Source organism: Colias croceus, chromosome 9 (genome assembly GCF_905220415.1).
Source record: "Colias croceus chromosome 9, ilColCroc2.1".
NCBI lineage: Eukaryota > Metazoa > Arthropoda > Insecta > Lepidoptera > Pieridae > Colias > Colias croceus.
The window spans coordinates 2,477,114-2,505,108 of NC_059545.1; the positions used below are offsets into that span (position 1 = coordinate 2,477,114).

Here is a 27,995-nt window from a genome sequence, read left to right on the forward strand (position 1 = left end):
AAAACTTATTGCAAGAAAAGAGAGGAGATTGTGTAACGAAGCGATTGCAACAGTGGCAGATGCGAAAAAATGTCAAAATTTACTATTTATTTGGGATTTTAAACGTTTATGGTACCAGGGTATCATAAACGTATGGAGGTTGAATTCCGTATTATTGCAAGAAAAATTACGAAGTAAATGCAACAGTGGCATGTGATAAAAAAGATACGAAAAAATGTCAAAATTATGTTTATTTACAATTTTTGACGTTTATGGTACCAGGGTATCATAAACGTGAAGAGGTTGATTTTCGTACTAAAAACTTTTTGCAAGAAAAGAGAGACTTAATCGTGTTACGAAGTGATTGCAACAGTGGAATGTGATAAAAAAATGTCGATTTACGTTTTATTTAGGATTTTTAACGTTTATGGTACCAGGGTATCATAAACGCGAGGAGGTTGAATTCCGTATTATTGCAAGAAAAATTACGAAGTGAATGCAGCAACAGTGGCATGTGTTAAAAAAGATGCGAAAAAAATGACAAAATTTACGTTTATTTACTTTTTTTGAATTTCGTACTAAAAACTTATTGCAAGAAAAGAGAGATCGTGTAACGAAGCGATTGCAACAGTGGCAGATGCGAAAAAATGTCAAAATTTACTATTTATTTGGGATTTTAAACGTTTATGGTACCAGGGTATCATAAACGTGTGGAGGTTGAATTCAGTATTATTACGAAGTAAATGCAACAGTGGCATGTGATAAAAAGATGCGAAAAATGTCAAAACTTACGTTTATTTATGATTTTTGACGTGTATGGTACCAGGGTATCATAAACGCGAGGAAGTTGAATTCCGAACTAAAACCTTATTGCAAGAAAAGAGAGACTTAGTCGTGTTACGAAGCGATTGCAACAGTGGCATGTGATAAAAAAGATGCGAAAAAATGTCAAAACTTACGTTTATTTATGATTTTTGACGTTTATGGTACCAGGGTATCATAAACGCGAGGAAGTTGAATTCCGAACTAAAACCTTATTGCAAGAAAAGTGACTTAGTCGTGTTACGAAGCGATTGCAACAGTGGCATGTGATAGATAAAAAGATGCCAAAAAATGTCAAAATTTACTATTTATTTGGGATTTTAAACGTTTATGGTATCAGGGTATCATAAACGCGAGGAGGTTGAATTCCGTATTATTGCAAGAAAAATTACGAAGTACGAAGTACGTAAAGAAAAGAGAGACTTAGTCGTGTTACGAAGCGATTGCAACAGTGGCATATGATAAAAAAGATGCGAAAAAATGTCAAAATTTACGTTTCTTTACGATTTTTGACGTTTATGGTACCAGGGTATCATAAACGCGAGGAGGTTGAATTCCTTATTATTGCAAGAAATATTACGAAGTGAATGCAACAGTGGCATGTGATAAAAATAAAAAAGATGCGAAAAAATGTCAAATTGCGAAAAAATGAAAAAATGTCTCGATGGTCTCAACCGATTTTGATGAAATTTGGCACAGACAATCTTTAGACCCTGAGAAAGAACAAAGGCTACCTTGTATTGCGAAATATGTACCACGGGCGAAGCCGGGGTGGACTGCTAGTTATTAATATATAGAAATTACAAAGTATAATTTAAGCCATTGTATTTTAATTAGATTTTTTTTGATTATCGAACATAACCCTATATCTATAGATATTATGTAAAACATACTTTTTGCAACACATGTAGGTAATAGGTAGTTTTAAGGTAAATAACTTACCTGCCTGTTATCTCTGCATCGACATGCGTTTATATTACATGTTATAAAGATTTTTGTATCGTATCGTGATACAGCTTACAGCTTGTCATAATTATTATGGTCTCTATAAATAATAATCTGTGGTATCACACAGTATCAGCCGAGGTATCAGCAATATCACTGACGCGCCGTCAGTCTGAATTAAGAACTCTCTGTGAGCGCATGTGGTGTGACGTACGGGTTGCGCGCGAATTTCAAATTTCGAAAGTTGGAGTGCAAAGTAAAAAAAAAATCTGTTTTATTTTTAATCTGTTTTGAAAGGACTGTTTTGTTGATGGTGTTATTTTTGGTGAGTATTTATTAATTTTTATTGTAGAAGGGGGATGACGGCCATTTTTTTTTATTAATAGGAATAAAAATCATTGAACTGCAAAATTAGCACGTATAGTCTGGTCTATGAATTTTGCTTATACTAAGTACTTACATCAAATTTTCGTGATTTAGTTGTTTTTATTGTATACTACAATTTAATTTTATTTAAGAAATTAATAATTAAAAAAAAATAATTATGATTAAAATTTAATATGCAGTAGATACCCACTTAGTTCAAAGTTTTTAATAGGTAGTTTATGTAGTATATTTTTGTGTATTCTGCGCCTATAATATTCTAAAACTTTTTAAGAGGTCTTTTTTCTTATTTTAATATGGTTATATATTAATAATACAAAATATATTTAGTATATAATAAATATCAATGTTATATAATACGCATCTTCACTATCTAGTCACGATAAGAATACATATTTTCTAAAATCTTGAACACGCGGAATAAAAACAGTTCCCAGATAAAAATACCTACGCAACAACAACTAATATCTCTTTATGTATAACTAGCTGCTCCGCGCAGTTTCACCCCCGTGGCTCCACTCCTGTTGCCCGTAGCGTGATGAAATATAGCCTATAACCTTCCTCGATAAACGGGCTATCTCACACCGAAAGAATTTTTCAAATCGGACCAGTAGTTCCCGAGATTAGTGCGTTCAAACAAACAAACAAACTCTTCAGAATATTAGTATATATATTATGATTATAGAATTTAGGTTGAATAAGAAAAACTGTTTGAATGCTTTAATTTTATTACTGAGCCAAAGCCAAAGTTATTTTGATAGAAGTAATTTCCTATTGGTTGTGTTAAACAACCAATAGGAAATTTCTTAAATTCTCTAATTAAAAATTAAATTGTATATTACCTAAATAGAAAATTCTCTCTATATACCTACCTACTAATTGCCACTTTATAAATTGCTGTCAATTATTTTCAATTTATTACACGTCCTTACTCCTTACAATTTACGTTGTCGGTACAATAAGGTAAGAAATTATAATTGTAAATAGTTCGTGATTGCCCATATTTGCTCAATGTACAATACAAACTGTATTTATCATCAATCATGATCTACTTATATAAGGATATAAGGAAAAACATTTTTACGTTATGTAGGGTTTTTAAAAACTGCCATATAATTTTTGTAGTACCTACGAAAAATCTATGATACGATAAAATTGTATTTCAAAAATTAATGAAATACTTGGCTAAGAGAAAAACCAAACGATAAATTATAACATGAAGAAATTAAAAGAAAATTTGAAATGCAAAAATAAAAAAAAACCTATACAAAACATAAATTAAAACATTTTTTCCAGTAATATTTTTAGAAAAAACACAACTAGGACAAAACTCATCATATAATATCATATAGATACGTGTAATCCATACGTTTAAAGAAGATGGTTAAACAATTGATATCGAGTTCCAAACAGCATTCAAACATATCAAAATCCCTTATCCAATATAACACGGAAGCCCCAGAATTGATCGAGTGAAGCTAATAAAGAATATCTCGGACTTAACTCACACTAACAGATACAGATTTATATTAAAAAGCAAATTAGTAATAAAATATCTACCGACTACCACCCATATAACATCTCAATTAACGAACTAAGCATTCATTGCAATCGTTGTGTTCAATTTTTATTGAATTTATTTATATTATATAATTATTTAGGTTTTAACACGCTTTTATTAGCTTCATCTGTATGTTGATATTACATCGACTCTTTTAGACTTGATTTTGACCATATTTTGATCCACTTTAAACTGACAAATTTAATAAAAACTTTTTACACTAATCAAGGATCGTTGACAACACGATGGCATGATGCGTAATTCGTAATTTATGCGCGTTTTTTTATTTTTTCTTTACTATATTAATTTTTAAACTGTCCAAATCCCGAATGTAAAAAAAAATACTATACATTATGAAAATAGTCGAAACAACTTCCTACTTCATCCATATTCCCAATGTTTATTTATGAACAAAGTCCATTCAGCACTTTATATTTTAACACCTTAGTTCTCTCGGGATTTGACGCCCACAACCTTTTGGGTACGATTATCCCTATTATTTATTTATCGCCAATAGATTTTTGTGTTGAATTTATTTTTGTATATATTCAAGCTCTACGTCATATGAATATAAAAAGTCTATTGTTTTTTTTTGCTATGTTTAAATGATGTTTGACCTGAGACCTCGGTAGGAATTATGTGACAAATAGAATATGTAACCTATATTATATAACTTGTTGTTAATATTACTTATATTCATATCATCATTTTTCGACTAATAATAATTCTGATTTTAATATATTCACCTAATAAATAGATTTTGTTTTCTCTTAAGGTTTTCAATAATTAACTGTGGTTTTAGTTAACTCTATGTTCATATGGTTCTACCACGCCTATTTTTGTAATAGCTTCAAAACATCGCGAATCTTATCAAATAAATTAAGTGCAAGCCCATTCTGTTGGCCTTTATAAACTACACTTTATTTCTATTTAAATTTTAATATATTATCTGTATTTGATACAAACCTCTGATCTAAAACCAAAAAACTATATAAAAACATGGTTCATTGGAACATGTTGGTGTGGTTGGTGTGGCCATGTTGGTGGAACAAAGGGACTCCGTACTTCGAAATCTTCATACAACCAAAGCTTGAGACAGGAAAATCCACTCCAATTAACTTAACAGTATTTGATGCTTTGTCATACAGATAATAATTCGGTAACCAAGCAACGCGTGAGGCATTTGAAACACGTAACATCGACTACAGTGGCTCTGAACCCAAATATTTGAGCAATTTATCACGATTACATTTAATTGGGTCGGTGGGTAAACATTGAATCATCGACCTTCGGGTACTGCCAAGATCTAGTGCTATCTGAAACCTTGAAGTGGATTTTAATGTGCAAAATATTACCCTTCTTTGTTAACTGTTAGATACGAGTAAAAAGTTAGATAAGTGTGCTAAATTCAGCTCGTCAAGTGTAGACCATTCAATGTATATGTTACGGTGCATTTACATCAAACGAGCGAATGCTCATTCTAATCGGCTTAGAGCATTCTTTCGTTGTTCTTAGTGCGTTCGCTGAATACTAGTTTTCGTTTATAGTAAAATATTGACAGCCTGAAGACAAAAGTCTTCGAGCAATGTGTGTTGCCGGTGATGACATACGGTACAGAAACGTGGTCTCTAACCCTGGGCCTTGTGCACAAACTCAGCGTCGCTCAACGTGCTATGGAAAGGGCTATGCTCGGAGTTTCCCTACGAGATCGAATCAGAAATGAAGAGATCCGTAGGAGAACCGGTGTCACCGACATAGCTCGCCGGATTAGCACGCTGAAGTAGCAAAGGGCTGGGCACATAGCCCGCAGAACCGATGGCCGTTGGGGCAGAAAGGTTCTCGAATGGAGACCACGTACTGGACGACGAAGCGTGGGACGACCACCCACAAGATGGACAGACGACCTGGTCCGAGTGGCAGGGAGCCGCTGGATGCAGGCCGCCGGTGACCGGTCGTGGTGGAAAACCCTGAGGGAGGCCTTTGTCCAGCAGTGGACGTCCCACGGCTGAAACGACGACGAAAATATCACAAAAGAACGCTCTTGCTCTAGCTATAGCTCTGTGTTCGTTTCGACAGACAAACAATTAAAATAAAATAATACAAAAACATTTTGTTAATAAAGCAGTTTCAATAACAATATTTTGGTCTAATTTCCGTGAGATCTTCGGGCGTTTTCATAACAAATATTTCTCTGAAAAGGTTTTCTTTAATTTTGTACCGTATATTCGTTTACTTCTAATTACTTCCAACAAGTTTATTTATCGTTGAACATATTTAATAGATCAACATCACTTTAATTACACGAGCAGAAAATGTAATTATAGCTGAGTTATATTCCCTTGAAATTAAAACTACAAGCAATGGTAATTTGCTGAGTGTGTTTTATCATTTAGTTGACTTTTTGAGTTGACGTAATTTGTGAAAATGAAATTTAAATTCATTTAGTAGATAATTCAAACACTTTTTTCCTTGTTAAAGTTTAATACAGTAAACTTATATTTCTACTAGATGTGCCGCGCGGTTTCACCCGCATTGCTCCGCTCCTGTTGGTCTTAGGGTGATGATATACGAGTATAATCTTCCTCGATAACTAGGCTATCTAACACCGACAGAATTTTTCAAATCGGACCAGTAGTTCCTGATATTAGCGCGTTCAAACAAACAAACTCTTCAGCTTTATAATATTAGTAGGTACCTATTATAGATTTCCAGTTCCTGGTTGGTTAGACAAGCTCGAGTACCTATGTCTGCGAGAATCGATAAAAATGTTTTCAATCAGTTTCAAACATTACATAAATCAATATCATGAAAATTAATTATGGAACTATTATTTTACGAATAATAGATAGTGAAACTACAGATTACTGCTTCGATTCTTAGTTCTTACCACATGTGTCTTACTACATAGGTACGCCGAAATCGATTGGCTTAGTTATTCTTAATAAACACGAACAAACAAAACCTTCAAAATTTTCGGCTATTTCATACAAAAAATCACCAGTTATTTATTTATTTATATACTCTTTATTGCACACACAAAGTTTGACAAAATCAGGATAAAATACTAAGCAATTGGCGGCTTTATTGCTTAACAGCTATTTCTTCCAAGCAACCAGAAAAAGAAAATCAGAAAGTTAATACAATTACAAAATTGAGAAGATAGTTAGTTTCTTTTTTCAGAAACTTACAAATAAGTAGATGACTATATTAACGTACTTAATAGATAAGTTTCTGAACAGTGAACATGCTCATTTTATACACATTTGTCTCAAAATATTTTATAAGTATCTGGCACAATCAAGGCCAATAACCATTACCTACGTCAAAAGATACAATTGAATTTAAAATAATACAAGTTCAACATTTTAGTTATTACATTATCTATGTAATAAAAATGTCCGATGTTGATCGATACGAGTAATACAGTGGATAAGTTTGTTGTAATAATAATGAGTTTTGTATCGCATCTTATCTCTAATAATATATTGTTCCTTTTGCGACGTAAATCCGTGAATAAACTATTCAACCACAATTAAATAAATGAATAAATATTACAGGACAATTTTCTCACACGGCACGATCTGATCCCATACTAAGCTTTCGCTTGTGTTGTGGAGACCATATGGTTGATAAACATATATATAATTTTAAATAAATACTTATATAGATAACTAGGTTTCCGCCCGCGGCCTCGCCCGCGCAGTCAAAGAAAAACCCGCATAGTTCCCGTTCCCGTGGGATTTCCGGGATTGCGTCATTTTTCCGGAATAAAAAGTAGCCTATGTCCTTTCCCGGGTATCAAAATATCTCCATAGCAAATTTCATGAAAATTGGTTCAGTAGTTAAGGCGTGATTGAGTAACAGACAGACAGACAGACAGAGTTACTTTCGCATTTATAATATTAGTAAGGATTAACACCAAGACATAAATAATAACTAATAATAAATAATACTAATAATAGTCCCACAACACAGTAAAGTTCTCGAAAGGGCCTCTGCGTGTTGGATCCGTGTCCCCACGTAAGCCTTCCAAAGGACCGGGCACCTTCCTTATGATGGTACCCGTGTATTATGGAATTGAGATACTAATAATAAGGCGTGATAAATAATACTAATAATAAGGCGTGATTGAGTAACAGACAGACAGACAGACAGAGTTACTTTCGCATTTATAATATTAGTAAGGATTAACACCAAGACATAAATAATAACTAATAATAATGTTGTTGTTACTAAATTTAAATTTTATCAGGAACTACCGACCGCTTTAGCGTATATGGTTGTGCAAGTATTTACTCAATGAAATAGGTACATAATATGTACGGATAAAATATAAACATGTATCTACTATGTAACAATCATTATTTATATGTAACAAACAAACTATGTAACAATCATTTTTATGTCCATATCCTTAAAGAAATTATGACAAAGTTACGTTGATGGTCATATCTTCTTGCCATAACAAAAAAAAAGTTGGACAGAAAATAAACAATTGTCAGAGCTTTATTTATATCCCCTTGTCAAAAAAAATTGGCATTCACTTGGCATTCACTTAAATAATTAATAGCAGCCAGCAGGATATAGAAAAATCAAATTATAAAACGTAAATACAAAAGAAACTCTTGAGAGATTTAACAGAAGGAAAATTGTAAATGATATTCTTTCAAAAACAATTATTCCACGCCGTATAATATTATCTTTGCTCTTTATGCATGTTTTAATGAACAGGCCTTTCCATAATTGCAGATTTTATTGTTGATAATACTAATATTATAAATGCGAAAGTAACTCTGTCTGTCTGTCTGTTACTCAATCACGCCATAACTACTGAACGAATTTGCATGAAATTTGATATATAGATATTTTGATACCCGAGAAAGGACATAGGCTACTTTTTACCCCGGGAAAAAGGATAGGTTTTATTCCGAAAATCCCACGGGAACGGGAACTATGCGGGTTTTTTCTTTGACTGCGCGGATGATGCCGCGGGTGGAAAGCTAGTAGAAAATAAAGAAATATATACTCAAACTCAAAGTCAAACATTTATTCATAAATTATTCAATTAGACTTCTTTTAAAAGACTTTCGAATCGTCAATAAATATTTTTAACAATTACAACCGATTCGGAAAGCAGTATCTTTGGAGAAGAACCGGCAAGAAACTCCATAGTTGCTCTTTCTATAAAAAACGAAACACAAAAAATCAGGTCGACATACGATATTCAAGCAAAATAAATCCTAGAGTACGATCGCTTCCATTTGAATAAATCTTCTTCGAAGCCTACAAATACTTTGAAATTCTTACGTTTTTTGAATATCAATATATTTTGCTTCGTGTCTTTCAATTCTTGAGTTTTATAATAATAAGCATTCTTAGTTACTAAGTAAGAAAACTATAATTTATCTCTATACCAAAATTTTTACAGATCCGATTAGCAACTGATAAAAAATATACATCTTCATTCTTACAAAAAAGCATGTGTGTCGAGCACGTGTCAGAAGTGAAACTTCTTTGGCAAGATTCAAAGATACCAAAATCGTCGCTCATGACATGACGGTATTGCCATGACGCGACCTTGAAGTTTTCCTCCACGACTTTGTTTATTTACTCTTTCCTCTTACCAAAAAAAGTTTCACTAGGTACACACTACCTACATAATTATCATCATCATCATCAGCCCATATACATTCCCACTGCTGGGACACGGGCCTCCTATGAGAGTATATAGGCCTCTTCATAATATCAGCACAGTATTACAATATTATTTCCTAAATGTAATACTGTGATATCAGTGTAGATTTATTCTGACGGGATTAATAATAATAATCCTTCATCGTCTGAGACATCACAAAATCATCACTTATCGCGTTTATGACATCATTCCTTATCACATCTCTTGTCCAAGATGATCAATGCATTGATTAAATGACTCAGAGAATTGAAAATTGTATATGGATGATAAATAAAATCTATAGAAATCATATTGTTGACAAATTTTGCTCGACTTTTGTCGGCACTGTTTGGAATAACCCGAAATCAATTTAGCTTTATTGTGGAGGTGAGTTATTTAATCAAACCGCGTCACCACAGGATTTTGTGTATGGAAAAAATGTACCTATAGTATAGTCTATGCATAAATATCATAAAACAGCAACTGTTAGGTAGGTACCAGACATCACTACATAGTATAAAACAAAGTCGCTGTCTATGTCTGTGCGTCCCTTTGTATCATTGTATGCTTAGATCTTTAAAAGTACTTATCGGATTTTGATGCGGTTTCTTTTATAGCGAGAGTGGTTCTCGAGGAATGTTTTAGAATATAATTGGTAAAGTTTACACAAAGTAGGCGAAGCCGCGGGTGGGAACGTAGTATAACTGTAAATGTATATTTAGTTTATGCCTGCTAAGGTGGGTAATTACAATAAAATTTCAAGAATTAAATCGATATTTTTCTGAAACGTGCCTTTTCCATTAATATAATTATTATTATATATATTATATATTATACCTAGTTATATGAAGATTTATCCGTTGAAATAAATATATTATCTTAATATATATAAATCTCGTGTCACAATGTTTGTCCTCAATGGACTCCTAAACCACTTAAACGATTATAATAAAATTCGCACACCATGTGCAGTTCGATCCAACTTGAGAGATAGGATAGTTTAAACATGTAGGTACCACGGGCGAAGCCGGGGCGGACCACTAGTATATTCTAAATGTAACCACCCTGAATATAACAATAAAACCAATGAACCAAAAGGTCCGATTAATAGTAATTAAGTACGCTTATCATGAATATTTAAAATGTAATCACCTACTAAAACATTCAAAGCCTCTAAAGTAATGAGAAAATGGAAGGTCGCAGTTTCAATTGGTATTTTAGTATCTAGATTTGACCAATCTACAGATTATGATAATTATACTACTAAAAATAATGAATGAACTTTTGTTCATTGAGTGAGTGTTAAATTTACAAAATACATCGACGATAAAATCTATACTAATATTATAAAGCTGAAGAGTTTGTTTGTTTGAACGCGCTAATCTCGGGAACTACTGGTACGATTTGAAAAATTCTTTCGGTGTTAGATAGCCCATTTATCGAGGAAGGCTATGAGCTATATTATATCATCACGCTAAGACCAACAGGAGCGGAGCACTGCGGGTAAAACCGCGGAGCACAGCTAGTAGTTGATACTTTGCAAGTCTCCTATCAAACATTTTTATGATATATCTACCTAGTGTACTAATATTATATCTTCATAGGTTATAATTCCTTCTTAAAAGGACATAATCGAAAACTAGACAAAATAACGTAAAAACGCAAAATAATTTTGCAATTTCCTGTTAAACTAACCAGAAAAATCAAATAAATAACATTTCAATAATTTTCTTAAGTATGTATTTCGTCTTATACTATCTTACCAAAGAGTAAGATATTAATACGTCAGAAGCGCTAAACATATTATGAGTCAATGTAGATATCGATAATAGCAATGTTTGTCTGTCTGAAGTACCTAATATAAAATCCAAAGATTAATCTCAACCTTCAAAAGAGGATCATCGCTGCAAAAGTATGGTAATTTTATTATGCAGACCAATTCGCCTATCTGTTTGAGTGAATTCAAATACGAATGAATATTTTGTCTTTGATATTGAGATACATCGATTTGATTTAACCGATTTAAAAAAGGAGGAGGTTCTCAATTCGGCCGGTATATTTTTATATCTGCAATATGCAAAATTATTGAAGTAGCTATTATAGGTTTAAATATTATGCTAAGGTTATAAATACTTACCATCAAATATGTGTATTAACTTATAATTATTCTACGTTGGGTTTCGCTTAACTTAATTCGTCCTACTTCCTAGGTACTTAACATTGTAAATGCGAAAGTTTGTGAGGATGTGTATGTGTGTGTTTGTTACTCTTTAAATCCTACTGAACCGATTACAATGAAATTTAGCACACATATAGATGGGAACTTGGATTAACACATAGGATAAGCTTTATCCCGGAAATCCCACGGAAACGGGAATTATGCGGGTTTTTCTTTGAAAACGCGGGCGAAGCCGCGGGCGGAAGCTAGTTATACGATATTCATCACCATCTTTACAGAAGCTAAGCATAATCCACTGGAGAAACTATTTAAGTCTATTTCGTACTAAGAAATAGCTTAAAAGAGTATTTGCAATGATTGCAATCTAGCTTATCCAGTAAAGAACCAACAAATCTCTTCGCTTTCTATTCTCGAATAAGTTAATGCAAAAACATGCAAAGGAAAAGAAAATTCATGGAAATTTTCGCCAAAATAAATAAAAAAGAGTGTGTGTACCGAACACACGTGTCAGAAGTGGAACAACAAGATTAAATGATACCAACATCATCCATGACGTGACGGTATTGCCATGACGCGACCGTGAAATTTTACTCTCAACACGCTTAAAGAAGTTTCACTTCAAAAATAAAATATGTAGATAATAAACGCCGAGTTTTCTGATGAATAAATAGATTCCAATGCGACACAGTTACGGAAAATGTTTCCCTGAAACCCTGTACTTATTTGTCAACTATAAAATGTGCTATCCTTTTCTAATGTACGCGATTGGAGCGAGATGACGTCTATTAATTAGTTGGTGACAATAGTGACCGCCATTCTTTAGTAAATACGAACTCTATAGACATAGTTTAGCAAATCACTCCAACTGTATTGCGTTTCAATTTTATTGCTAAGCTATGAGTGATTTGATTACTTATTTTGTGTTAATGTGCAAGATTAGATTTTAAAAAATACTAGTGGTCCGCCCCGGCTTCGCCCGTGGTACCTACATGTTTAAACTATCCTATCTCTCAAGTTGGATCGAACTGCACATGGTGTGCGAATGAGGAGTCCATTGAGGACAAACATTGTGACACGAGATTTATATATATTAAGATAAGATTTATGAATACGTCTTATAACTTCAAAAAAGGAATGGCATTGTCTGGGAAAAGCGCAATAAAGATGTCATTAGAATAAGAAGATAGAGAAGATATTCACAAAAAAGGAATGGCATGATGTGGTAAGTAAGATATGCGCTTGCAATTCTATGTTAAAATACAATATATAAAGTGAACATTACAACTTTCGAAATTATGTTACATCCACATATTAAAATTGTGAAAACCCGATCCCTTAACCTCCAATGAAAACTAATAAAAAACTCATATAAAATTAAATTTGACTGAAGGAAATTAATTGTATCCCCAAGTTCAATATTTAAAGAACCTCACAACGTGTTCAGAGTAAAAACTTTTTTATAATGAACCACGAGGTCAGCGATGTCATTTAAAAGTATTGAAGATCATGGGATCCCAGCGAAATGGGACTTTTTCCTTCTCTTAAGTGTCTCATAAAAATTTATTGTTTTTTACATTTCTCCTTTTTAAATCGGATCTTTGTCGGATTATGATCATTTTCTTCGAACGATCTGAATTTTTTTCAACTTTTACATTTTTGATGATATGTTTTTTCTACATTATCATATTATGTACTGTAACATTTCAAACCCCTAGGCGATTTATATTTTACTAGCTAAATGCCAAATTTCAGCCCGATACGTCCAGTGGTTTGGGCTGTGCGTTGATAGATCACTATATCAGTCACCTTTGAGTTTTATATATATACCTAGATAACCTAGATCTAACAATATGGTACATTGGGATTATCTTACGGAATGAATGTGGATAGCAAGTCTATTAAAACTTATAAGTTATATTTTATCATGGTATTTCCTACTAAATTAACTCAAATATTTATATTTAAAATACATAATTACATGAGAAGAAGTCACAAAAGATAGAATGCATTTTAGCATGCATATTATTTGCAGTTAAATCGGTTGCAAGTAGTCAGTGAACTAAATTATACCTAAGAGGAATCGGAAGAGAATTAATGATTACTAAAGAAACAGTACAACTACTAACATTTTAATGTTTAAATGCTTCCAAACTTGACACATAAATATCGTTGATATTCCTATTATAGGGAACCAATTACTTATCTACATATAGAAATGATATCTCCAAAATATTATATTGAAGACAAATCGTTTTTTCACATTTTATCGACTATGTTTGTGATCCACTACGACGGCTTTGACTTGCCTTAATGTTCAATAAACACATTGAGCAAATAAAAAGCCTTTCAAGCCTGATATTAATACCCGAGGTTATTGAAGGCATGTCGCTTTTTATTTATTTACTGATACAAATCATATGTATTTGTAATTCGTTTCTATATGTTTCTATATGTATCTTACCTCTGAAGTAAAAGTGATCTTTGTTTTTTTTGAAGTAAAACTTCATTTTGCGAGTTGAGAGTAAAATTTCAAGGTCGTGTCATGGCAATACCGTACGATAAGGTGCCGATTTTAGTATCTTTGAATCTTGTCAAAGAAGTTTCACTTCTGACACGTGGGCTCGGCATACTCTTTTTTAATTTAATATGCGTAAATAAATGTTTAATATAATAGGAATATTTATACATTATTACGCGAATTTGCTGCAGAACGAACATTATTCTTTCATACTTGGCAAAATTTTCGTGACATTAGACTTACCTTTTTGGCCCTCACTTATTAACGAAGTCTTTGGAGTGTGACTTACGATAAGGAATATAAGCCCAAAGATATCTACTGTATTATATAGATATTTTACGGTTTATATTCCCTAATATAGAGAATGTAGAAGAAAATATAAAAAAGTATTAGACAGGACATTTTCCTGCATCAGACGTCATTGTATTTTTACAAACATTTTTACTCCGTGACACGCTCAGAACTAGAACAATGCAGTAACATATTTTCATACAATTTTTTATGGTTTCAGTATCTTTTTTAATGTTTCTAACTCGGTGGTTATGATTCCGTTTCTAAAGCATTTAGTTACAATAGTAAAATAATCTTTATATGTATATGTAGAGCTTGTACAGAGCAGGAGCGACTAATTAAAAAATTATAAAACAGATCCCATATAATCAGGAATGTCATCAGTTATTAGAGGCATTAATAATACAAATATTATCTTAGAATATTATAGACACAAATTAAACATCTGTCCATTTGAAATATAATGTGCCATAAACTTTAGAGCAACTATGGAGTTTCTTGCCGGTTCTTCTCCATAGATACTGCTTTCCGAATCGGTGGTAACGTTAAAGATACTTAATATGTAATGACGATTCGAAAGTGCTACTATATAGTAGTCTAATTGAATAAATGAATGTTTGAGTTTGAGTTTGAAAACCTCAATTGCCTTTTATATCAAAGTGCATTCGTGTAGAACAATTGAAACTTGGCAAAACCTCGACTTCTTGCCAACAATATAACTAGTTCGGGACGTTTTTGTGATTTTACACTTTCAATAAACTTGCCAGTTTAAAAATATATTAAGATGAAATTTAGGGTTTCTGTATTGATTATTGTAGTATATAATATTGTGTGTTATCAGGTTTCATGTGCACGAATTTGAGAATAGAGATAGGTGAAGCAAAACTTTATTAAAAGGTATAACACAAACAAAATACGTATAAATTAATAACATACAGACGCATCACTTAATAATGATCTATCCCAGACAACACAAGCAAGGTAACATTGAATACAATACAAATATTAGTATAAATAACGTTATACATAATAATTAAATCACAACAAACAAAAATATATTAACACAAAGCAATTTTTGACCCCAAAGGTTGTTTTCACCTTATTTAAAAGGTTAAAACTCAATGGAAAGGCTTTCTCAGAATTTTATTTTCATTTTGCATAAAACCCACTGCGAATACAAGTTAATTGGTACTACAATCTCTATAATGCTTAGCTTTCCACCCGCGGCATCGCCCGCGCAGTCAAAGAAAAACCCGCATAGTTCCCGTTCCAGTGGGATTTCCGGGATAAAACCTATCCTATGCGTTAATCCAAGTAACTTTCTATATGTGTGCTAAATTTAATTGTTATCGGTTCAGTAGTATTAGCGTGAAAGAGTAACAAACACACACACACACACATCCTCACAATCTTTCCCATTTATAATATTAGTAGGACTACAATGACACGAAAGACAAAGGTTCATGATAAAACTATGTATCTCTATCAATTCTTTAGTATCCTAATAATAAAATACAGCTCCCAGTACTACTGTTTCGTTCTCGTAAAATTTCCTTTGTCCCATTCATTTTTATTTCAAGAAATTTTATATCGAGCACAGTTGCTAGACAACAAGTGATAACTGCGTTAAAAACAACCGACTTCAAACTTGCACTTGCAAAATTTACAAATACCTACAGACAAAAATGCTCATAAAATAAAAACTACTGGGCCTATCCGAATAAAATTTTTATGAGACCAATTCGACACCATCCCGCATCGAACAAAAAAAGAATCACGTAAATCGGTTCAGAAACCTCGGAGTAATCGGTGTACATACATAAAAAAAAAAAAAAAAAATATACCGGCCGAATTGATAACCTCCTCCTTTTTTTTGAAGTCGGTTAAAAACTGTAATGTAATTTCAAATTGCATGACAGGCTATTTTCTTCTTCTTTATTTGCATTCGATATTTTTAAATATAAACCTTTTTAAGATAATGATTAACTTCTCGTGGTGACTAAGTCTTAATTTAAAAAGAGTTTAACCAAACAATCACTTATTTATTTTATTTTTTTATTTATTATTTATTGTACATATACAAAACAGAAATAAGCTATTCCATAATTAGAATTTTTTTAGAAATAATCAAAACATACGTACTAAAAGGCGGCCTTATTGCTTACTGACACAACAAATAAATTAGTATAAATACACATTACAATGTATGAAATCGAAATATTTAATTAAAGTACCATAGTTATTAAATACTACTTTGACTTATTACAATCATCAACATTCAGAACGAAAACTAAACGTCAATGCATCCTTCGAATAAACAACACTAAAGTAAAAATCCAAATTAACTAAAGAAAAATAGCTACTATGGTGAAATCTTATCTATTACGGGTAGTTTCATAATTTTCGGATACGAATTTCCGCACAAACAAATAATATAAAAAGTTAAGTAAGTATAAGTAAGTATAGAAGTATGTATATATGATAACTATAAATAGATAAATGAATGGGTAATTTATTTTTCTTTTAATTTATTTATTTTTATCATTTGGTTATTATATTTTCAAATGACTTTAAAAAAGAGAAGAGATCTTAATTCAACTATATTTATTGTTTGTTATTACAGAACTTTCGACTGGGGAAACCACATTTGATGATTCATTTTTTATTTGAATAAAATATTGCTCGTTTATAACGTAGCTTGTGTAGTTCCCTGTAAACTTAGTCTAGCTCTGAAAATTTATACATAATATTATGTCTATTTATGAATAAATAATTTCTATACAACAACTTCCATTCAGTATTCCATCAAAGCCTCTCATATTCAGAGCTAATCTTGATGTTAATGAAACGTCAGAAGTATAATAGAAAGTGTATAGGGAAAGATGATTTCGAATTAATTTCCAATAGCATTAGAATTGAAGGGCTTATTGCAATCAGCGCTGAATCTTGAGTCATTGATAGGTTTTGACATAGGCGTTTGTATGGTGATCGATGTAAAATAAATTACTATATACTTACTTATATAGTATTTAAAATTAAATTATTAAATGCAATCTAAAATAATCGATACTGATTCCGAAATGTTCAGAAATAGCTGTATTAATTTAATAAATAAAATTTGTTTCTTAAAGAAGTAAAGCGAAACGAATACCTAATAATTAATTGAGTTAATTTCTTAATGACGAGTGGAATTAGTGTCAGTTTTATTGAAAAAAAACATGTTTTCGGTTGTTCAGAGCACAAATACCGGTATTTCATGTATTTAGCAGACAACCATTCTAATAAATAAATAAAAATTGAATAGACACATCAACTTCCACATTTATTTATTTGTAAAGATATTAACTTGCCAGACGTATTTCTTATAAATGTACCTCAAAGTGTGCGAAGTCATTTCCAATAAAACCTCAATAAATAATAAATTCTCAATATCCGGAATGTCACGTAAAAGTCAATTCTATAAATAAATGTTATTATTTTAGCACCAGAAATTACTCGTTGATATATCGGCTTGTTCTTTGCTGACTGTACTTATGTAATCTGATATTCTGGAATCCTTTGAAGTAGGAAGTTTCTTATCACATGAAAATCACTTTGAGATGAAAAAAGGCGCCGTCAATGTACTCTTTTTCACTGTCCCGTGTTTCGATATCTTTGATAACAAATATTATGATACTTTAAGCGTTTTTAGCTATATCTGTATAAATGTTATGAAATGTTTTGAATTTTATGTAATAGTAGATTTGGATTTTTATATTTACCTAAATTGTAAATTCATGTCGTAAAGTTTTGGCCTAAAACACAAACTTCATGCATTTCGGTTGTTTATGAAACAATGTTTATAAACATTAAATATCTCTGTGCTAAATTCCATTTAAATCTATACAATAACATTGTAATAACAAATACTAAGAATTATAATTAATAAAGGAACAAAATAATGCCTTCAACTTTATCACCATGTATTTTATGTTTCTTATTTCCTCTCACCTCGTTATTTTAAATTATATATTGTAAACGACGATTTACCTTTAAGGAAAATTGAAAGAAACTTCAAACCATTAGGCAGCTGTTATAAACAGCTGAGTGAAGAAAATCGTTTGGAAAACATTATTATATAACTAAAACCGATATACTTAGTTACTTTTTAATACAATAGTTCGCACGCGGCTTCATCTCCTTTCATTTGACGTTATGATGAGGTAAAATCTAAGTATTTATTTGTGAGAAATAAGTAGTAGTCTGTGTACTCCAAAGCTTTTTAAGTTTTTATAAATTAAATTGCAATACAATATAGATTTTTAAATGGAATTTGAACATCACTAATATGCAATAATAAAACAAATATGACTGTTTCTATACATGTTGTTTTGGAAAATAATATGCACAATAAGGCAAGGGACGTTTAAATCTATACTAATAATATTATAAAGCTGAAGAGTTGGTTTGTTTGTTTGTTTGAATGCGCTAAGCTCGGGAATTACAGGTACGATTTAAAAAATTCTTTCGGTGTTAGATAGCCCATATGTCGAGGAAGGCTATAGGCTTTTTAATCTGATCTTGCTAAGACCAACAGGTGCGGAGCACTGCGAGTAAAATCGCACAGACCAGCTAGTTGGATTATATCAACAAAACTATTACATGAATCACCATTCTGAAATGTCGTAAACGTATAATATCCCCAAGTACACAAATTCCTACAATGTCATAAATTCCATATCTTAAATGCCTTTGAAAGGACCAACTACGCAGACAGATTCTGAAGTTTCAAGCTTGTTGCTTTTACAGTCTCGTGTGGGCAGAACGTGACATGCGGTAAACATTTATTGTTTTTTAATTATTTAATCCTTAAATTCAATGTATCATTGTAGTCACATTTTTTAAAACATTATCAGAAGAGTTTGTTTGTTTGAACGTGCTAATTTCAGGAAATACTGGTCCGATTTCAAAAATAATTTCGGTGTTAGATAGCCCATTCATCGAGGAAGGCTATAGGCTATATATCAACACGCTAACACCAACAAGAGCGGAGACACGGGGGTGAAACCGCGGAGCGCAGCTAGTATAACATACGGTCCCACTTCAGGGAGACTCCTATGAGAGTAGAAAACATACATGTATTTAATGCTATGATTACGTTTTGAAGAGATGAAATAACAAATCATTTTGGCAAAAAAACCGCCGTCTCATTCACATATCAATCTTAAATCCATTAAGCTGTATATGGATAAATACAAATCTAGATGTACTTACATATAAATACCTTTAAACTAACTGAAAGAATAAATTCAATAATATAACTCACTAGCTTTCCACCCGCGGCTTCGCCCGCGTTTTCAAAGAAAAACCCGCATAGTTCCCGTTCCCGTGGGATTTCCGGGATAAAATTTATCCTATGTGTTAATCCAAAATTACCCTCTATGTGTGCTAAATTTCATTGTAATCGGTTCAGTAGTATTTGCCTGAGAGAGTAACAAACACACACACACATCCTCACAAACTTTCGCATTATATAATACTAGCTTTCCGCCCAAGGCTTCGCCCGCGTTTTCAAAGAAAAACCCGTTCCCGTAGGATTTCCGGGATAAAACCTATCCTATGTCCTTTCTCGGGTATCAAAATATCTCTATACCAAATTTCATGCAAATTGGTTCAGTGGTTAAGGCGTGATTGAGTAACAGACAGACAGACAGAGTTACTTTCGCATTTATAATATTAGTATGGATTAGTAAGACTAGTACAATAAAATAGTATAACGAACTTGATAATCAAAATATCACAAGCATCGAAATACGTGGTGTGGTATATTCATCTATCGATAACTATTTCATTCGATATCTTAATTCCCATGCACTTATAACTGCAGTTTAAACGAGAGAAACATGACCGAAATTGTAAACACGAATATTATATTTCCTAGAAAAGCTAGGTGAATAATTATTTTCAGTTCAATTTGTAGCGTACTTGAAGCAAATATTTAATATGATGGGAAGAGCTGTTCTATAGTAATAATCAATTAAATTTGAACTGAAATTTGATATGACTGACCGGTTGGCTTGGTTGGTAGTGGCCCTGTCTTTCAAGCCAGTGGTCGTGGGTTCGATTCCCACCCGGGGCAAATATTTGTGTGATGGACATAGATGTTTGCTCTGTATCTGGGTGTTAATTATCTATGTAAGTATTTATTTAAAAATTAAATATGTATGTTTATCAGCCATCTGGTTTCCATAACACAAGCGAAAGCTTAGTATGGGATCAGATTGTGCCGTGTGTGAAAATTGTCCCGAAAAAATATTTATATGTTACTGGTTATGATTTTAGTTTTAATTGAACTACGTAAGTTTGAATATTATTTAGGAAATTGATAGCCTAGGTCGTTAGCTTTTGCCTGTAGTGTAGGCAGTCTAGCAGAAATACTGTCCTATCTATAGGTACTAATAATATAAAGCTGAAGAGTTTGTTTGTTTGAACGCGCTAATCTCAGGAACTACTGGTCCGATTTGAAAAATTCTTTCCGTGTTAGATAGCCCATTTATCGAGAAAGGTTATATATCATCACGGTAAGACCATCAGGCGCGGAGCAATGCGGGTGAAACCGCGGGGAACAGCTAGTATTTAACATTATTGGGAGAGCTGTTCTAGTTATAATCAATTAGATTTGAACTGAAATTTGATATGTTACTGGTTATGATTTTAGTTTTAATTGATCTACGTAAGTTTGAATATTATTCAGCAACATGATAGCTTAGGTCGTTAGCCTTTGCCTTGTGTAACAGTAATACTATCGGTATTTATATAAGGCTTATGTTAGCTATAATTAAGACAATTATTATAATTTCCTATATTTCAATTATTATTTCCTATAATAATGTTTGCCATACACATTTCGTATGTATCTATCGATTTGATGCACCAAATGTTTTGACAAGACGAATCTATCGACACCTCATAAGCTAAAATCTATCAAGCCATTTACTCTGAGTGCGCCAATGTTTGATGCCAATGTTTCATAACGAAAACAGTCTGAAACAAAACTTCCCTTCCGCTGCAGTCGGTTAAAAATGAGAAAACAATAAAGTTACTATAATATAAAACAGTATAGAATTTAATGAACGTCAACCTCATATTACTCTGCAAAAAATAAAAACGCTCGCATACGCCCTTAAATAAACTCATAAAAACTGAGTATAAAGACCGCGGGAAGTAATAATCGTCACCTGTCGCGTTTACAGTATTAATAGCGAATCCAGGCCTTATAGTTCAGGATACATCGCCCATTTTTGCAAGTGACTACTATCAAGCTGATTTTCCGTTTGTAACTTTATTTTGATGAGACACCGAATAATTTCGTGTACGAAACTCTCGATTGTGGTAGCTAACAGAGATAACAAGGATAAAATTTTTTGATTTGATGGTTCTCAAATATTTATTACGCAATTTGTTGGACAATATGTCTGTTCAATTATATAAACATTAACTAAGTGAAAACAAAAAAATCAGCTTGTTAGTAATCATTTATGATGACCTCGTTATCGATACACTTTGGAAAGGGGGACTCTTTGAACAAACCATAGATTTTGTAGGACAAATATTTTTTCGAATAATTGAACAAAAAAAAATTCATTCAGTTAGTAATAAATATCCCACCAAAAACATAAATGTAAAATTTGGAGCCGAGTTCAATCGTTGACTTAATTTGCCAAAAAAAGAAATGAGATCTAAATGTGTGCCAAGTTCTGCAGACAGTCCAGAAATTTATTTACAAAGATGTATTAAGTTCTTAGGTTGACTGAAAACTCAATTGTTTTATTTTCCCTTAGAGAACAATGTTTATTCCAAAATATAACTTTTTTAATTTGAATAATATAATTATTTTCACAAAGCAAACAACTAATGACCTATTGAACCCCATAATTTGATGAGGCTAGTTTTTAGAACCTCACAAAATATAAACAGTATGTAAAACTAGCCTCATCAAATTATGGGGTTCTAGGTCATTAGTTGTTTGCTTTGTGAAAATAATTATATTATTCAAATTAAAAAAGTTATATTTTGGAATAAACATTGTTCTCTAAGGGAAAATAAAACAATTGAGTTTTCAGTCAACCTAAGAACTTAATACATCTTTGTAAATAAATTTCTGGACTGTCTGCAGAACTTGGCACACATTTAGATCTCATTTCTTTTTTTGGCAAATTAAGTCAACGATTGAACTCGGCTCCAAATTTTACATTTATGTTTTTGGTGGGATATCATTACTTTTTGTACAGAAAATTACTCTGCAAATTTGATTTACTTTATAAATATAATACTTTTTATATACGATTTTTTTTTCTTGCGGTTTCTCTGTATGGTTTGTTTAGTATTATTTTCTATATTTTCTTGTATGTTATGAATGTCAGCGCACATTGCCCCGTCATTATCTGCAATTTTTTAAACTCGTTTTCTGTTTAAAAGATTACATGATTTTCTAAACATCCAGCGTGAATTTGTACACACACTATTACCAAAATGCAAAGATCGTTGTAGAAGAATCGTCGCCTTACTCCATGACGTTACGGTATTGCCATGACGCGATCTTGAAATTTTACTCTAAACGCGCCTAAAGATGTTTCACTCATATTAATATTACGCAAATTAAATCATTTCGACCTTCGACGAAGCCTTCTTCCATTACCTACACCATTTATGGTAATTATTTTCGCATGCTTGTATTGGCTGAACATGTTTGTGCTTTATTAATATAATTGTATCACCATTGAAAACCATGTTTAAAGCAAAATAAAGATTTTATTTATTTACACTGAAATTAAAACTAAACTAAACACTCATAAATAAAGAATAAATAAATGTGAATATGTAAAATTATATATTATTTTTAACTGTATGAGCAATAAAGGCAATATTTTTATTAAAATTTTCTTTTATTTTACGTTTAATAACAGTTTTGAATAAAGAAATCATGCAATCGAAGTAATCCGCCCAAGCGATACTAGCGCGAGTGAGTGTGATGTCAGAGGCGCTTCGAATCTACAGATGTTTCGTCCTAAAATATGTAAACTTCAATAATCTATATCTAAGTCATTTATTGATGGATTTCAAAATTTCTTTCGGCCACTGATTAGTTTTGATCTATTTTTTAAGACTAGTAAGGTGAATATACTATTTTCTTTTTTTTTAAACTTTTCCATTTTTCCATACAAACAAAATTTATGTCATTGAAAAAAAAATTAAATACAAATAAATTCAGTATTTTCTGATTTTTTCCTTTGTACACTCACTATTACCTAGTTGATTACAAAATTTGAACTTTCTAGGTCATCTGGAAGTGGGTTAGGTTTAGTATATGTCTATAAGTCAGTCAGTCTTAAAAATTGCGATTTTTGGATATTAATATCTACGCAACTGTTTAATCTGTATTTATGAAATTTAAGGTTCTTGTTTATCTTGAGGTCCTCTTGATATGTACCAAATTTGGTTTATATAACTTAAATAGTTTTTGAGTTATAAGGGGGTGAAAAGTGGCTCGAAATGGTTCGTGTAAATATACACACGGCTGCTGCTCGCCAGTTCTCTTCGCTTGAACTCGGCTTGACACGCTGCCGCGTGTCTAGATTTGAGAACCATCAAATCAAATTTTTTTATCCTTGTTATCTCTGTTAGCTACCACAATCGAGACTTTCGTACACGAAATTATTGGGCGTCTCATCAAAATAAAGCTACAAACGGAAAATTAGCTTGATAGTAGTCACTTGCAAAAATGGGCGATGTATCCTGAACTATTACCATAATGTCTTATAGCAGTATTATTTAGAGTGAGACAGTGATGGCGCTATACGGCGTATATAGCGCTGTCTTTTTTTCGCACTGGAAATAATACTGCTTTAAAACGATGTACGGATATCTTCGTTTTTAGATTTTACATGCGAAGGGTGAAGTAGCGCGATTCAATAGGAACATCAATCGTAACCAAAATTCGCTGTACGCGTTGGAAATGCAGATATGATACTTACAGTGGCATAGAAAAATAAATTTTTACGAAGCGAACATTTCTGGGAATGAAAATTTATCTTTTTGCGTTTATTTATTACTGTACCTACTTATACACGGATATATTCAAAGTCAGAATAGGATTGCAAGTCTCTACTTATATTTATGATCATTACCTTGTTTATATTCAAACTATGCCACAATTAGTTTAGTTACACTAACAACGGTTTAAATTGTATTATTTTACAGTTTACTTAACTTCGAATACAATTTTTTTGTATTTGTATTTTATAATAAAGTGCTTGTTCGAGATCCTTGAATTATTATTATGTATGCAGTAACTAATATTAGCCATTCTCTTACATTTCTGCGAATATTCCTAACAAAAACAAGAAATACTTTTCCTTTTTACGTTTTTATAATACTCGTACAAAATAAATACAAAAAATAACAGGATAATTGTAGGGACACACATGTACAATTCGCTGATCGAGCTTTTTGTATATGTGTGCGTCCACATTGTTTCCCCGACGCTTTTTAGATTTATTAGAATTTAAAGTTAGTAGTGCATAACGGCTAGCATAAATAACACTTATATATTGTGAAGAGCAATAAAAGCAGTTGAAGGAAAGGTTTTATTATTTTGGGCAACCTACGGGGGCAAAGGCACTACTCAACATTGGTGACCCCCGACAAAGAACAACAAGAAATTATAACAATAAAATTATTTTGAAGACGAAGATTTATTGGAAGAATTTAAATTTTAACATGGCGATGTCTACATCTAACTTTTACGGCACCCTTGCGGCGGAATTGGCGAAAATCAACGTGCGCCTTTCAAACATCGAGCGCTCACGATCACGAGCGGTACACCGGCGACCCAGAACACCGTCACGCAATTTTCGAGAGTCTTCAAGGTCATCTTCGAAGCGACGTCGTCCCGGCGCACCTGACTGGTTGTGCAGCTACCACTTCAGGTTCCGGCAGCGCGCTCACAAGTGCATCCCACCGTGCGCGTGGAAGAGAAGCCCCAGCCCCAGCGCAGCAGCCGCCCAGCCGGAAAACTAGCGAGGCAGGTGCAGACTACGGCGGAGGTCTGTACCATCACGCCGTGCAGCCGTCTCATGGTAACAGATTTAAATACTAACTTAAAATTTTTAGTAGATACCGGTGCCAATGTATCCGTTTTACCCGTACCTAGAAATCCATTTAAATATAATAAATTATGTCGATCCGATCTTAAGTTATACGCTGCTAACGGTACAGAAATTGCAACTTATGGCGTTAAATCAATTGTTTTAAATCTTAATTTAAGAAGACCGTACCGTTGGGATTTTATTTTAGCAGATGTCAAACAGCCAATATTGGGAGCTGATTTTTTAACACATCATAAATTATTAGTTGATTTGTATCGAAAAAAGTTAATAGATCAAGTTACCGATTTACATGTATTAGCCTCCTTAGTTTCGTGTACGCAACAATCGCTAAATTCTGTGTGCAAAAGTCATCCGTATTACGATTTATTAAGTATGTTTCCTGACATTATTAAGCCGATGTCGTTTAAAGAAACTACATCGCATAACGTTTTGCATTATATAGAGACGAGCGGCCCACCTATTCATGCTCGAGCTAGACCGTTGCCCCCGGATAGATACAAAAAGGTGAAGGAAGAGTTCAGGGTTATGCAAGAATTAGGTATCTGTAGGCCTTCTAAAAGTGCTTGGGCTAGCCCGCTTCATGTCGTAGTTAAAAAGAATGGCGAGTTAAGGCCGTGCGGAGACTATCGACAGCTCAACGCAATTACAAAACCCGACAGATATCCAGTTCCGCGATTACACGACTTTACTTTTATATTGGCTAATAAAAAAATATATTCAAAAGTAGATATAAATAGAGCCTATCACTGCATAAAAGTTGCCCCATGCGATATAGAAAAAACTGCTATCATTACCCCTTTTGGACTTTTCGAATTTGCCCGTATGAGTTTTGGCCTAAGGAACGCCGCACAAACGTTTCAACGTTTTATGAACAATACCGTTTTACAAGGTCTCGATTTTTTATTTTGTTACTTAGATGACGTCATAATTGCCAGCGAAAATGAGACTTTACATCAAGAACATTTGAAGTTAGTATTCGAACGTTTCAATACATACGGCATATCTATAAACTTAAGCAAGTGTAGCTTCGGACAGTCGCGTATAGAATTCTTAGGTCACGAAGTAAGTGTAGATGGAATTAAACCACTCAAAGACAAGGTCGAGGCCATAGTTAATTTTCCTAAACCCGTTACAGTATCGGATTTAAGACGATTTTTAGGAATGATCAATTTTTATAGACCACATTTACCTCATTTAGCGTCACATCAATGCGAACTCAATAAATATTTAGTAAATTCTAAGAAAAATGATAAATCGAAAATTATTTGGAACAATGTTAGTGATAATGCTTTTGTGCAATGTAAGATAGGACTACAAAATGCCGTCACATTGTCACATCCCCTTTTAGATGTTCCCTTAGCCTTGATGACCGACGCTTCCAATACCTGTATGGGTGCGGTATTACAACAGCGAGTAAAAGGTAAGTGGATACCCCTAGGATATTTTTCCAAAAAATTTTCGCCTACCGAGCAAAAGTATTCTACTTATGATAGGGAATTACTAGCGATTTTTCAAGCTATTAAATATTTTAGGAAATTGTTTGAAGGCCGTCCTTTAACAATATATACAGATCATAAGCCATTATGTCATGCATTTTCTAAAATAGGTAATGACAGTAAAGAAACGCCTAGAAGGACGCGACAATTACTTTTTATAAGTGAATTTACGGTCGACATACAGCATATTAGCGGTAAAGATAATATTGTAGCCGATACTTTATCGCGCGTAGAAACAATTGTTTGCCCGACTGTACTCGACTTCAACGAACTTGCTGACTCGCAAGCGAAAGACGAGTACTTGATTAATATGACACGTAGTGGGCATAGCGATAATAATGTAAAATTTAAGAAAATGTATTTACCGACTTGTAAAAAAGGAGTATATTGCGAAGTTTCAAATAATATTATTAGACCTTATTTAACAGAATATTTTAGAAAAATTGCTTTCGATAGTGTTCACAATTTAAGTCATCCCGGTATACGTACGACTCGGAAGATGGTCACTAAACAATTTTTTTGGCCTAGTATGAATATAGATATAGGGAAATGGACCAAAGCGTGTGTATCATGTCAAAGGTCGAAGATTTCGCGTCACGTTGTTTCGGATATAGGGAAATTCCCGGAAGTTTCGCGATTCGAGCATATCCATGTGGATTTAGTTGGTCCATTGCCGACATCTTCACAGGGATTTAGATATTTATTAACAATTATAGATAGATGTACGCGTTGGCCTGAAGCATTTCCCGTTAAAGAAATTACTGCAGACGTCGTTGCTAAGCATATTTATGAAGGATGGATAGTTAGGTATGGTTGTCCCATCCGTATTACTAGCGATCAAGGACGTCAGTTTGAGTCGAATCTATTTTTAAAGTTAATGTCATTTTTGGGCATTAATAAAATTCGTACTACACCTTACCACCCACAAAGTAATGGCGCGGTGGAAAGGTGGCATAGATCGTTGAAGGCAGCCCTTATGGCGAGACTGCTTAGTAGTAA

At 32.8% G+C, this 27,995-nt stretch overlaps 1 protein-coding gene across 1 annotated transcript in view; it reads left to right on the forward strand.

Moving 5' to 3' along the window:
- Positions 1 to 1,902: 1,902 nt before the first annotated feature.
- Positions 1,903 to 27,995, forward strand: part of LOC123694230 (prolactin-releasing peptide receptor-like) — a 60,432-nt gene continuing 34,339 nt past the window's right edge. The window contains exon 1 of the mRNA XM_045639604.1: positions 1,903 to 2,071. The gene's annotated coding sequence lies outside the window, so the exon portion shown is untranslated. The remainder of the gene's footprint in view (positions 2,072 to 27,995) is intronic.